This window comes from Atractosteus spatula, assembly GCF_055471065.1.
Source record: "Atractosteus spatula isolate fAtrSpa1 chromosome 16 unlocalized genomic scaffold, fAtrSpa1.hap1 SUPER_16_unloc_2, whole genome shotgun sequence".
Classification (NCBI taxonomy): Eukaryota; Metazoa; Chordata; class Actinopteri; order Semionotiformes; family Lepisosteidae; genus Atractosteus; species Atractosteus spatula.
Genome location: NW_028296632.1, coordinates 519,154 through 532,718, shown reverse-complemented (window position 1 = coordinate 532,718; position 13,565 = coordinate 519,154). Strand labels below are relative to the sequence as shown.

The 13,565-nt window shown below is 46.6% G+C and overlaps 1 non-coding gene across 1 annotated transcript; it reads left to right on the top strand.

Moving 5' to 3' along the window:
- Positions 1-3,067: 3,067 nt before the first annotated feature.
- trnag-gcc (transfer RNA glycine (anticodon GCC)) lies at positions 3,068-3,138 on the top strand. The gene has a single exon. It is a non-coding gene; the product is annotated as a tRNA-Gly (tRNA).
- The last annotated feature ends 10,427 nt before the right edge of the window (positions 3,139-13,565 follow it).

The window sequence follows — 13,565 nt, the reverse complement described above, 5'->3', positions numbered from 1 at the left end:
CTTAGTTATCTTTCTAGTTCACAGGTTTGCATGCATGATTTAATTTTGAAAGCCACTGAGACATCAGGTACTACTGTTGTATTTATGAAAAAGAAACAAAACAAAAAACATACTAACAACTGTGCCATCCTACTCCTTAGTTAATACATTTTATTATTCATAAACAGTTAACATTGTTAGCAAAATATTTTGAATTATATTTAACCCTATTTTTTCTTTAGTTTTGTATTTAACTTATTATATGATAGTCAGACTTAATGTATATTTGAACAATGAAAATATATTTTTACAAGATGCGGGGGAAAGTGCAACATCTTATTACAGTGCTAAATTTAATATTATTGATTGCTAATAGTTTATGCTAACACCTAACTTTCTTAATTAGATGTATTTAAAACAGTGAACTAAGTGTAACATACTATTCAGAAATACAATCGAAAATAGTTTTGTGGTGTTTGTATGGATGAAACGTTTCTAAAATGTATAACGTAACAAAATTAAAGACGATTAAAATCTGTAATCTTTCCACTTGTAATGTCATTAGACAGAACAACACGTTTCTGGTTTGTTTTAATTAGTATTAGTTAGTAGTTAGTAGTTTTAATTTAATTAGTATTGCAATTCGCACTGATTCCCTTGCGAAGATATGGACTTAAGAATATTCGTGCCTGGTCAAAAAATGGCATTAAGCACTTAAAATTAATATGGTTAATAATAGTAAACTGTAACATGCTGTAACAAGATCGGTTAAACTGCGAAGAAAATGCTTTCAGAGAAAATGTTTCAGGTGTGAAGAACATAGATCTCCAATGCAATTTCAACCAAACCTGTTCCCACACACCCTGCCCCCACTACCATTAGAATATACACAAAGCACTGAAATCTTTCGAGCTAATGATCAGGTGACCCGAGAGAGAGCGAGAGAAACACCAAGGGGTGCGGAACCAGGGAACTATTTACATGGAAAACGGGCGATCTCCCCAGACTGTCCGCCCGTTTCACTGTTACCTGGATACCTCTTTATTTAGAACTCACTAACACTGATTTTTAGTTTAGAAGGATTCAAGTAGGGTTTTAGATGAAAGGCAGCGACCTTAATCAAGCCCAAATCATAATTGAACCCATTCAGAGCCTACATTACATTTTAGCGTTTCATTCTGAGCAGAAGACCCTCACACCTGAAGAAGGCTTGCGTTTTCTCTCTTCTCTTTTAAGCATGTGTACAATGTGTAATACAATTACAATGTGTAATTACAATGCGAATCGTATGAGGGTGGGGGGGAGGTGTCTTTCGCTGGAAATCTCGCCTGCTTCTACTTTACGAGCACAACCCCCTCTCTGCCGGAGTGCTGGCTGTGACGAATTAAACCGGTTTCACAGACCATGTGACATGGGAGTCAGGAAACTAACACACAGCGCCACCGGATTTGATAACACTATAAAAACGCTATAAAATAATGTGACTAGGCACAGAACAAGTTTACAGCACAGTACAATAATAAATGCTGACCATGACTTTAGAAGCATAAATTGCCTTACACTCAATTTAAACACAAGCTGTCTTTAGCCCTCTAAGCTGGTTCATACAGAAATGTAGAGATCCAGGCTCAGAACACACAGCTTCATTAGCGAATACATATGCAGGACAACTAGAGAAGACGTTTTACAGAGGATGGATTTTTAGAAACATCCCATCAGTGACATCACTGAAGTCAACTCCTAGGTACTGTAACTGTCGTGTGGATAGTTTCACAAGAATCAGACAAAGGTTTAAGCATCGCTTGTTCTAGATAAAACTGCAAAAAAAACAACAACAACCCATAATGTACTTCTTTGCGGCTCTGTTTGCCCAAATCATATATTCACAACGTGAAATCTAGAAAATAATATTACGTAACCAAAATCCGCAATATGGAAACAGAACCTGTGTAATTGTTGATAGATGATGTACTCGTAACATTTTTTCAAGACAAACTACAACATTTAAAAAATGACTTGTATGTACTTGATATCTCTAATCAATCCACGGGTCCCAGCACAAAACGAAACTAAAACGCATACCGTTTCGCGCTTCTTATTAGTTGCTCAAAAGTAATTTGACCGTATGAAATGCATAATATAAACCTAGAAACATATACGTGAGCAGTACTTAAGCACTGTAGTATCGGTGTTAAGACATACCTCTCAAATACTGTAAATCAAGTTAAAAATATCTCAAGACCGATTCTGGTCATAATGAAACCATGTTTCGTGTATGTTTTCTTTAAAGTACCGAGACCAGCCATATACTCTATGTTTATGTTCCAAAATTAATATTGTTTATGGCCTTCACACGCGTTGCAGTATGCTCCTATTCTTTTTATGCTCAGCTACTAAGATTTCCCTTCAGTGGTAAAATCAGATATGAATATTCAATACTTAAACGGGCACAGTTAAGACATTAAATATACATATACATACTGTATACAGTACAGTTTTCATACGGTAATATGTTTATGTTCCTAAATCAATCTCTTTTATGAGCATGTGAAAGGCATGGTGAATCGATTCTCAAAAATTACTGTACTTTGCATGATTGGAAACAAATGCGTGATTGCAAAATGCTGTGGTGTTACTTTTACAAAGACGGTCAATGAAAAAAAGAATGTTGACCAGGGCAATACTTTGAGTTTACACTTACAGCTTGTCCAAGGTCATTCATTATTAATACTATTAGTAATATCTTCGTTAAAGACTTTGATGGCCACAGCTCAAACATGAGAGGTTGAGCTTTATTAGCTCCACCTTGCGGAAATTCCGGATACTATTATTTTGCTTGTCGTATTATAGGAGAATTTACGGTAACTCGCGGTATTTACCGGTAGCTTGCGGTAGACTGCGTACAGCGTACCGCAAAATAATGCGGTATCGCCCGCGCATTTTGAATGGCTGCATCTGTAGGCTGCCAAAAGTCTCCGAAACCAAATTTTGATAGCAGAAAATTCTCACTCGTCCAGAAGTTCCCTTGGGACCCAACATCCAGCACAGAGTGGTAAAAAAGCGTCTTTTTTGTAGACCCTTGCAGCGTGCATTGGTGGTTCAGTGGTAGAATTCTCGCCTGCCACGCGGGAGGCCCGGGTTCGATTCCTGGCCAATGCAGTGGCTTTTGCAGCGAGCGGCTCCATCACTTGCATCCCCTTTCAACTCGCAACTGAAAACCCACTGAAGCTTAGAAGCTGTGAGCCAGGTCAGTACCCAGATGAGGATGACCTACAGGGAAAAGCAAAGCTTACAGCTGGAAGCGGTGTTAATGGAGCCAGCGGTGGGACGCTCACCCTGACGTCTGTGCGGGTCCCAATGCCCCAGTATAGTGACGGAGACGCTGTGTGGTAAAAAGGCGCTGTCTTTTGGATGAGATGTAAAACCGAGGTCATAGCTCTCTGTGGTCATTAAAAGTGACCACCAAAACCTTTGACAAAAGCTCTTGGTAATTGATGGTCTTCAATAATGCTTCTCCTTTAGGTACATTTAAATCAGCTGAAAAATGCTGTGAAATGGGGGGGCACTTCAGGCCAGTGTAGGATTTGAATTTGAATTTTTGAAGAACCATTAAACAGCACGAGAAAGCCCGTACACTGAATTGCAGGGCTTTCTATTGAAAGAAGGACAAAAGAAACTTCCCTGAATTCCATTTTTTGCAGCACAGAGAGGACAGTGGGAACAAGGCCTGTTAGCTCAGTTGGTTTGAGCGTGGTGCTAGTGACGCCAAAGTCTCTGGTTCGATCCCTGTTTGGGCCAGGCAGTCTCCTCCTCTCTTGCCAAAACCTGTTGCTTTCTTGCTGTGGTGAGATTGGTGGTAATGCAAAGACGCCACATACTACCGACAGACGAGAGTGTTGCGGGAGAAGAGAGAAGTGATGGAAGATTGAAGAGTGTCCTAGGTGGAGCCAAGATGAAGTGTCACAATTGCCTAGGGGAGGATTTCAAATGTTTAAGATGGTAAAAATAACCGGAAGTGATCCCCCAGTCCGGCGCAGTCTGACGTACTTCTGTCATATAAAGTAAAACTAGATGTCGAACTGGAGCCTCACCATTTGCATAAGTGAGGCTCCAGTTATACATCTAGTTTCACTTTAAATGACAAAACTGAAGAGACTTAAAAGAGCTGGAGAGGATTTCTTACAACTTTTGAGCCGGCACAGTTTTCGAAAACGTTTTATTTAAGCTGCACTATACAACACAGACAGCCAAGAGTCTCCAAAACAAAACGAATTGACAGATAGAAGAAAAGTCCCACTCGTCCTAAAGTTCCCAAAATCCAGCACTGAGCGTAAACAAAGTGTTCAAGTAGCGTGGGAATGCTACCCCTAATGCTAGCTGGAGTTTGAGTGTCTGGTTCAGAGTTTGCTCAAGACTTTACCTTTCACAGATGCGCAAAGATGAATGCTGAGGGTGCACGCTTCAAGGCGCCTTACAGTGCAGAGAGTGATTAGAGACAATTCGTGACGTGTGCTCGTTCCCATATACCGTACGCCCCGGGTTGCAGTGCTAGGATGACGTCCAATACCGCTTCGGAACGTAATGGCATTATATTCAAGTGCAGGACGTGAGGGTTTTATTTTGTTCGTTTTGTTCTGCTCTGCTTTGCTTTGTTTTGCTTTCCATGGCGTTCGTAAGAGCGTCAATAAAAAGGCGATTCCTGCGTCTAACACGAATGTAAGAGCTATTTCAAGAGCGGCTTCTAAAATGCTTGTAGACATTTGTCTGTTGTTGATTGTTTTTTTGTGTCTAACAAAGTGCCATTTTCCTGTCCGGACGGGGAGACTTTATCATTCCCACATGAAGCAACCCTTAAGTCCTCTGAGGTGTGTCTGTCTGCAAGGCTTGTATTTTGGAAAAGTTTTTTTTTTAATGGAGAACGACTTTGAAAAAGGTTTCCGCCGGCGCCTCGCGATCCATGTGAGATTGTAGCAAGAACGCAGCAATGGCGGCGCTCGCTGTAGTCGTGTCCGAGTGGTTAAGGCAATGGACTAGAAATCCATTGGGGTCTCCCCGCGCAAGTTCGAATCCTGCTGACTACGGTGTCCTCCTCACGTCGTTGTGTGCCGGCGCAAGCAAGGAAAAGTGCCTTTTTGCTTTTCCTGGTGGTTTAAAAACGCGAGATCGCTTGTACCCGCTGCCTTGGAAAGAAATGTCTACATGTTTACTTGCACATTGTCTATTGTTTGTTTGTACATTGTCTTGATGCACTGTTTGCACTTTGTCTTGTTTTTTACACTTGTTTTACAATCGAGAGACCTTCTGTAAGTAAGAATTCCATTGTACCAGTACCGGTTACATATGGCAATAAAGTTCAAGTTCAAATGCTTCAGCTTCCGCAAATGGCATTTTGCAGCTGGAAGCAGATGGCGACGCTTTTTGCGGTCGCGTGTCTTGTGCCCCATTTCCGGCCTTTAACATCGAATCAATAAAGCTGTTAGAACCGACACCATAGGTGCTTTTCTTACAACTTTTGATCTGACTCAGTTTCGGAATGCAATTCCTGAACACTGCGAGAGACAACCTACAGATGCAGCCATTCAAAATGAGCGGTAAAAACCCGTGGTACAGTAACCAACCCGCAGGGCACCGTAGGGCACCGCGGTAAGTGATTGGCTGGCCAAAATGACCGACAGGGGCACTCGTGGTGCATTGGTTGGTAGTGAAAAGATTTCATCATCTAATGTCTTTACTGTGCACATTTCAATCCGCTTAGTTTTGAATATTTATATGGAATTTTACCACTAAAGGGAAATTTTAGTAGCTGAGCATAAAAAGAAGAGGAGCATAACGCATCTGAAGGTCATAAACGATATTAATTTAGGAACATAAACATTACTGTATGTACATAAACTGTACTGTGTATGGCTGGTCTTGATAGTGTAGTGGTTTGATGGGTTTACTGAGACAATTATCAATTGTAGCAGTAATCACGAGGTTGTTCGTTGGGGCTTTTAGAAAATCAATCGTCAGAACAACTAACAACGCACACACACGGGTTCAATACACGAGATACATTTATTAATATAAACTGTGCACCAAACATATACTAGTCTGCCTGGATACGAGCGGCAGACCTTACTGTGAGGGTTATCAATATACAAGGTATATAATCTCGAAGAGATGCAAACACAAAGAGATACACAACAGAGAATATATGTCAATATATATCGTTCGGTTACCAAATCGCTAATCAGTGTTATTACCCACTGTTACTCTAAACTCGGAAGTAAATACATTACTCATGAATTAAATTGATAACAACTTGTGTTGAGGTACAATTAAATTCTCGAGACGCAATGTAGAACATGGGGTTTACTTATCCACTGTGTTTGGATTTGGAATTTCCCGGCACGAACACCAAACCAGCTGACAGGCTCTGTTGCAGCGGTTGTCCAATGGGCGTTGTGTCAGCGTCCTCTGGCTACCGGCCAACCAGTCGAGGTGCAGCTCGGAGTAGGAAGGCCGGAGGAATCTGACTGCGGCGCGCAGGGCAGTCGTTGCTCCGAGGGGATCTACCAGCAGTCCGGCTGGCTAGTAGAAAGTCTCTATGCACAGAGTGTGACCGCGAGTCCTCACAAGTCACTCTTTTGCCTGGGAAGAAGCTGGTTCGTTCCCAGTCCAGCGCTGCTTCTGAATAAGCTATTCAGGTTGTCGACGAGGGTCCAACTGTAGGCTGCTGTTGATCAAGCGGAGCATTCACGTTGGTAGAATTCTGAATACGTACGGGATCCTCGGCCTCGCGCTTAGAACAAAGTCCAAGTCCTTTTGCAGACAACAGCAGTTGTCACGTGATTGTCTCTGAGGATGCGCGAAAATGGCCAAGGAGAGCCCAGAACTGAGCTTGCGCTCCCTTTTTGATCAAGACCCAGATGTGTGCTGATTGGTTGAGAGTTTGGCGGGCATTGGAGACCCACGTGGTATTACCACGCCCTGCCAGTCCCTGATTGGTTGGTCAAGGTGAGATATAAGTCACTTACTCTTGACACTTAGAAATGCAGTCCAGATGTCCATTCGGCACTCCCTAGACAGATAGGCGCCAGTGGATGACCATTGATCATTATAGCCAGGCTTAGCTAATTGCATCCCCGTCTGGGAGCTTGCTTCTTATCAAAAGAAAAACATCTTAAATCAGCTTGCATGAATTCTTTCTCTGTGGCTGCACCACAGAGATGGAGGGTGAGATGGGGCCTCCTTTAGGAGCATACCAACGCTTAATTCTGTCTTATTAACAAGCATTGCCGCTACATATCCCCCCTTTTTGAAGGTCACGAGGTCCTGAGGCGTTGTTGCCTTCAAAACAAAAACAGAGTTAAGTGATGTTTGTTGTACCACGGTGGATTCTACCACCCAATATTCACATTACCTCTCGAGAATTTGTACAGGAAATAGTGTTGGAAAGAACGTTGCGTATACCTGCTCTCAGTTATAAGGTACCTAGGAATGAGGCATTGGGCATCATCATTAGCTCTAGACCTTAAACTTCCGGCAGTTCACTATCAGTATCGGATAGCTCTGCAGCAGGCAGACGTTTGGGAGTGGTTACCTGATTTCGGTGATAAACCATTGCTCCCTTTGTCTCATTTAAACTACCCCGCAAGGCTTTGATACAAGAGAACAGCATCCAACACATTACCCCAGCCATGATCCAGCTACCCAGCAGCAGTGTCAAGATGACCACGTTTATTGTTCCTAGCGCCCCAGAGGATCCACAACGACTGTGCTTGGGACCTACCAGTGTAGTTTTTAAGTTTGTGTCGTTAAGAACAAATTCGACTACCTGTACACCCTCAAGACTTACTGTCTCTTGGATTCTCTCATCCAAGTCAATGCCGTGTCCTCTGAAAGCGTCCACAATCTCGAGTTCCGTTTCGTATAGTTCTGACTCCAGGTGATACAGTGCTAAATCGTTGAGATGCACTATCGCTCCTTCAGGAACTTGTAGAAAAACTGTTTGGTTGGGTAGCTGCACTTCGGTAGCTGTATCATGCCTGTCATATGTTATTGTAACCGTTAACTGTGGTGTGCTGACCAGCCATTTCTTTCCCACCTGCTCAACCTGGGGTTCGTTAACCTCACTTTTGCTCGTCACTGTGGCTTTACACTTTTCAGTGGCAGCCCCCTTTCTGATACCACACAACCTCTGAGTTGTGTCCCTAAGGAATGGCTTACTTGGGCATACCCAGTGGATATCCTTGGTTGATATACACAGTTCCAGGTTTGGAACAAGATACAAATTTGGATCATCCTCCTGGTAAGCTACGAGCGGTGGGGTGGTCAACTTCACATGCATGTCCCCCCTCCAGAAGCCAACGTTCGATATAGACTTGAGTCTATAGATATCCTTGCCACTCACGATGGGAAGGTTCAACAGGAAACCTATTTCCTTGGCTTCAGGGTTGACATGTATAGGAATGGCACTGCCTAGACTGTATGCAAAATGTACCTGTAATGGCTGCACCATCTCAGAAGTGGTTGTCCTAAGTACTTCTTCTACTAAGGACAGTGGAACCAAGTAAGTTGGAATCTGTCCCATGGCTAAGCTAGTTATCGTGGCACTAAGCTCCCTAAGCAAATCCTGCATCAGCATCCTGACCTGTTGCACGTAAGCATAATCCCACTGTAACACGTCGACAATCCTGCCCACGGTGTGGAGGGTGTTATTTAACACTGCTGCATGAAGGTTTACTGCTAATATTGTGCCCTGTAAGGTTTTCCCTAGGCTTTCCAGCCGCTGCTGCTGTTGATACAGCCTGTCCTGAATTTCTGGCATTTCCTTAAGTAACCCAGACACCTGCCTTCTCAGGGTGGTCAGGGTGACAGTGTAAGCAGCAAACAGACCAGCTGAAAATAGCGAGCCCACGGCGGAGGCCGCAGCAATCAGACCCCCCAAGAACCTTTTGGGGCGGCTGAGGCCTGTCATCTCCTCCTGGCTGACTGTTGCCTTCCTCAGCTGGCGGAGCATGTGTATAGTGTCTAGCTGGGCATGCCATACAGCATCCTTAGCCCACTGCCTGCCATGATGGGACACCCTACTGTTCATGTTGATGTGCTTCCGAAACACATCACTTGGGTCCAGCCGCACATACACTCGCTGAGTATATGTTCTGCAATTTGTTAACAACAATCCGGGAGCGTCCTGCAGGACTATGCCGGTAGGAGGACCGGGTTCCACAACTTCAAGGGGCTGTGTCGAAGCGATCCACAGCACTGTCAGGACCAACCGTGGCAGTTTTAGGATTCCCATTCTGGAACACAGATGAGGCACATGGTACAGTTCCACTATAATTTTGAATATATTTTCCTAGGAGGACCTACACTACAGTACCTAACTACCTGCAGCTACAAAGGGGCACCCCCCTCTTGATCGGGTTTAGACTTTTAACCCTATTCTGTGTCCTCCGGCGCCATTTGAGGTGGGCGATACAACCGGAGGTGGTTGCGATGCACCCACTTATAGACCAGAGATTGCCTTCCTTTTTCAATCCGAATTCGATAAGCTACCGGTGATACCTTATCGACAATCTCGTGGGGTCCTGTCCAACTGGGTAAGAATTTCCGGGCCACCCCTGTGGGTTTGGCAAATTGGAAGTACAGGACCTTGTCTCCTACTTGGAGTTCCTGGTTAACTGCCTTTCGGTCATAGTATGCTTTCCTACCCTCTGCACTCCTTCCCAGATTGTTCTGGGCAAAAGCAAAGGTTGCCTGCAGATGTGCTTGCTGACACATACTGATGGGCCGTAGCAGCCCCCGTCGTGCTCAGGTCCTCCACCCCATAAAGACAGTGTAGGGGAAGAGTCATCTTCCGACCTGTCATCATCTCAAAAGGTGGGACCCCCGTAGAGCAATGGGGCGTGGCTCGGATGGCCATCAGAACCAGGGGCAGCTTAATGTCCCAGTCCCTACTGCTGGTGGAGACAAACTTTTTGAGCATACTAACCACCGTTCGGTTTGCCCTTTCTGCCTGGCCCGAGGATTGAGGGTGGTAGGAGATATGCAACTGGGCCTTGACCCCAAGCATATTCCACAGGGTTGCCATTACTGTAGCTGTGAAATGGGTTCCCCGATCCGAGTCCACGGTCAGGGGGAGTCCCCATCGACTGAACACATGGTTCACCAACAGCACTGCAGTTGTCTCTGCCGTGTCGTTGGGTGCTGGGAGGCACTCAATCCATTTTGTGAATGCACACGTAACCGTGAGGAAATATTTGTTCCCTCTGGATGACCTCACCAGCGGCCCCACCCAATCCATTTGTAGATTGGACCAGGGGAATGTCATGCCCTTTTTCTGGAGTGGTGCACGGTGCAAGGGCCGTGATGGTTGGAACTGGCTACACGTCAGACACCCCTTTACATACGCGGCGATGTCTTGGCCCATGTGAGGCCAGAATGCCACCTGCTGGATAGTGTCGTACGTGGCCTTGATTCCCCGGTGACCCCCACAGGGCTCGTCATGAGCGTGTTGGATCATGACCCCCCGATGGCAGCGGGGAACTACCCACTTTGGGACACCTTGTGCAACTGGTACACAAACCAACAACCCCTTTATAATTTTTAGGTTGTCTTTCACCTCTGCCAGCTCCTTCAGCTCTGGAGACTGGCTCAGCACCTGCTCCGAAAGAGGTTGACGCACTGGGTCAGCGATATGCTGATACATTAGCCCAATTGCTGGGTCCTGTTTCTGCATTTCCGCAAGATCGGTGTTAAAACCCTGTGACCCAAGCACTACAGATTGAGGGTCAGCTCCGACATCCTGTCTAGCCCTGCTTCGGGTGACCGCCTTGACCTCAGCCACGGTTTCTGGGGGTAGCCATTCCTGCTGGAACTGCCAGGGTTCACCCTCTAAGGCGCCAGATTTAGCCAGCCGGTCGGCCTCATCATTCCCGTCTTTGTCGGGTCCCTTCACCTGGGAGTGTCCCTTCACCTTCCTCCAGTAAACCATCATTCCAGCCTCGGTCGTGAGCTTGTCACTGGCCAGGAACAACTCTTTGTTCTTTACTTCCTTGCCCCGGGCATTTTTCATGCCGGTACCCTTCCAATACGGAAGATGGGACACGAAGCTATGTCGGGCGTAGTTCGAGTCACTACAGATGACAAATTGTTTAAGGCCATTTGTCAGGGCCTGCTGGAGGGTGATCAGCACCCCAGCTACTTCCGCATACTGACTAGTCTTTGGTCCTAGCTTATAGCGGGTCGGCCCACAGGGAGTATTGTCTTGCCAGACTACTCCTACCCCTGCTAGCACCTGCTGTTCGTGGCGAAAAGAGCAACCGTCAACATAGGCCATGGGTAAGCCCTGGCCCACGTTTTCATCGTAGTACCGGTGATTGTTCGGTAGCTCAGCAGCGGGAATTGTTTCTGGAGCTTCCATGTCAGTGTCACAGCCGTGACACACTTGGCCCAAAGCCAGGCCCTGTCCCAGGTACATTTTCTTGCTCTGTGCATAACGTACCTCTATCTCATAGCCTTGTAGGGCCATCATCCATGCCACAATCCTGCTATTTGACACCCTGCCCGCTTTCAGTCTCTGGCTATGCAGGAATGTCACAGGTTGGTGGCAGGTTTCGATGATGATCTTTTGTCCCCCTACATAACTACGGAAGTGTTCTACCGACCAGACCGTAGACAACAGGGCCTTCTCGCAGTCCAAGAACTTTTGCTCCACTGGGTTCAGGGCTCGACTGGCATACGCCACCACCCTTCGCTCTTGGTCATATTCCTGACTCAGAGCAGCCCCAAGGCAGTGCTCTGAGAACCCTGCTTCAAGGTAGAAGACCTTATTTTTGTCAGGGTAGGCCAAGCACGGCGCACTACCGAGTCTGCGCTTCAGCTCCATCACAGCCTGTTCTGAGGAAGGTCCCCACTCAAAGGGCACGTCTTTCTGCAGCAGCTTGTGGAGGGGCCTTGCTATTTCAGCGTAATCCTCAATGAACTGCCGGGAATAATTACATACTCCCAGAAAGCTGCGCAGTTCAGACAGGTTAGTGGGCGACTTCATATTCTGGATAGCTTGGACTCTGCTGGACTGTGGCTGTATGCCTTGGGCTCCAACCAATAGTCCCACGTACTCCACTTGGGTCCTACACCACTGTCCCTTAGCCAGAGACAGTTTGGCCCCTGCACGGGAGAGCTGGGTCAACACATGCCTGATCTCGGCCAGCATCCATCCTCTGTCCCTTCTTTAGGACAAGGCGTACCGGAAACCCTGCTGTTGACGCAGGAACGATCAGGTCCGATTCGTTTACTACCTGGCAGGCCTGAGGAATCGTCTGACCTGACCGAATGTTCTCGGGGTCGCCGCTTAGAGAGTGGGCATCTGGGTTCACCCGTGTCCACAGCACACTGTTTACTGTGTCCAGCTGGGCGCCCAGTCGAACCAACAGGTCTGCACCAATACAGACCGAATGGGTCAGCTGAGGTGCTACCTGGAAGTAGTGAGCAAACTTCCTTTTTCCGATGGAGATGGAAGCTGCACAGCTTCCTTTGCTCCAAATGGACCTATGAGGTGGGGGTGCCCACCACAGACCCTGTGATTGCGTCACCAGGGTCACCTGACGGCTTCGCGACAGGTCCTCGAACAGACCTTCACTGATTATGGACTTCTCAGAGCTGAGGCTGAGAATTACATCATCAACCTGCACTTCTGCCACCTGGACCCCTCCCACCACCATGGGGTGGTAGTCCTTGTCCCCCTGAGGTACCAGGGCGCACAGAAAGGACTCCCATTCATTACCGGACAGGGAGATCCACTCTTCTTCAGGGATGAAAAAGGGGTGTGCTTTACCTGGCGGGTCAAGCAGCTGCTCGGAGCACTGCTCCTGTAGTTGGGAGACCGTGGGAGTGCTGGCCTGGGCAGGACTTCCCTGTAGTTTTGGAAAGCAAGAAGAGACATTTATTTCTCGTCCAGAGGAACCAGGAGAATCCTCCAACTCAGCTATGGTGTTCAGTGGGCACTGTGTGATCACAGCATAACCACTGAACCCCCCTTTTTGCTGTACGACAGGCTTAGGGTGCTTGACCTGAGCCCACAATTTTCCACGCTGGCAGTCCACCAGAGGCTCCAGCCTGTCAAGCAGGTCTTGGCCAATGAGTAGTGGCTCTGTTTTAAACCTAGAGATGTAAACAGGATGCACCACGTTCATTGGCCCGAACCTAAGTGCCACCCACACTCGGTGTGTGATCCTGGCATGATCCTGGGTATAGCTGGAAATATCTATCTTACACGGTTCTACCTTAAGTCTGATGCCTTTTCCTTTCGCTACTCGTTTGAGCTCGCTGAGTAGATCGGCTGACATCAAACTAATTTCAGCCCCAGTGTCAACCAGTGCTTCTCTATCTAAGACGTTTTCAAGAGAAACCTTGATATAAATACGCCTTGCTTTGCCTTTCTGGCTGAGATTCCCTAAGAATTGTTGGAAGCCTGCCTTTTCTTTGACTTCAGGGGCGGGGTCAGCGCCCAACTCAGAGTCACAGCCTTCTTCCAGGCAGGAACCCTCCCACCCAATCAGATAGACTGAGGGAGGGGTTTGGGATGGATCCCCGCCTCC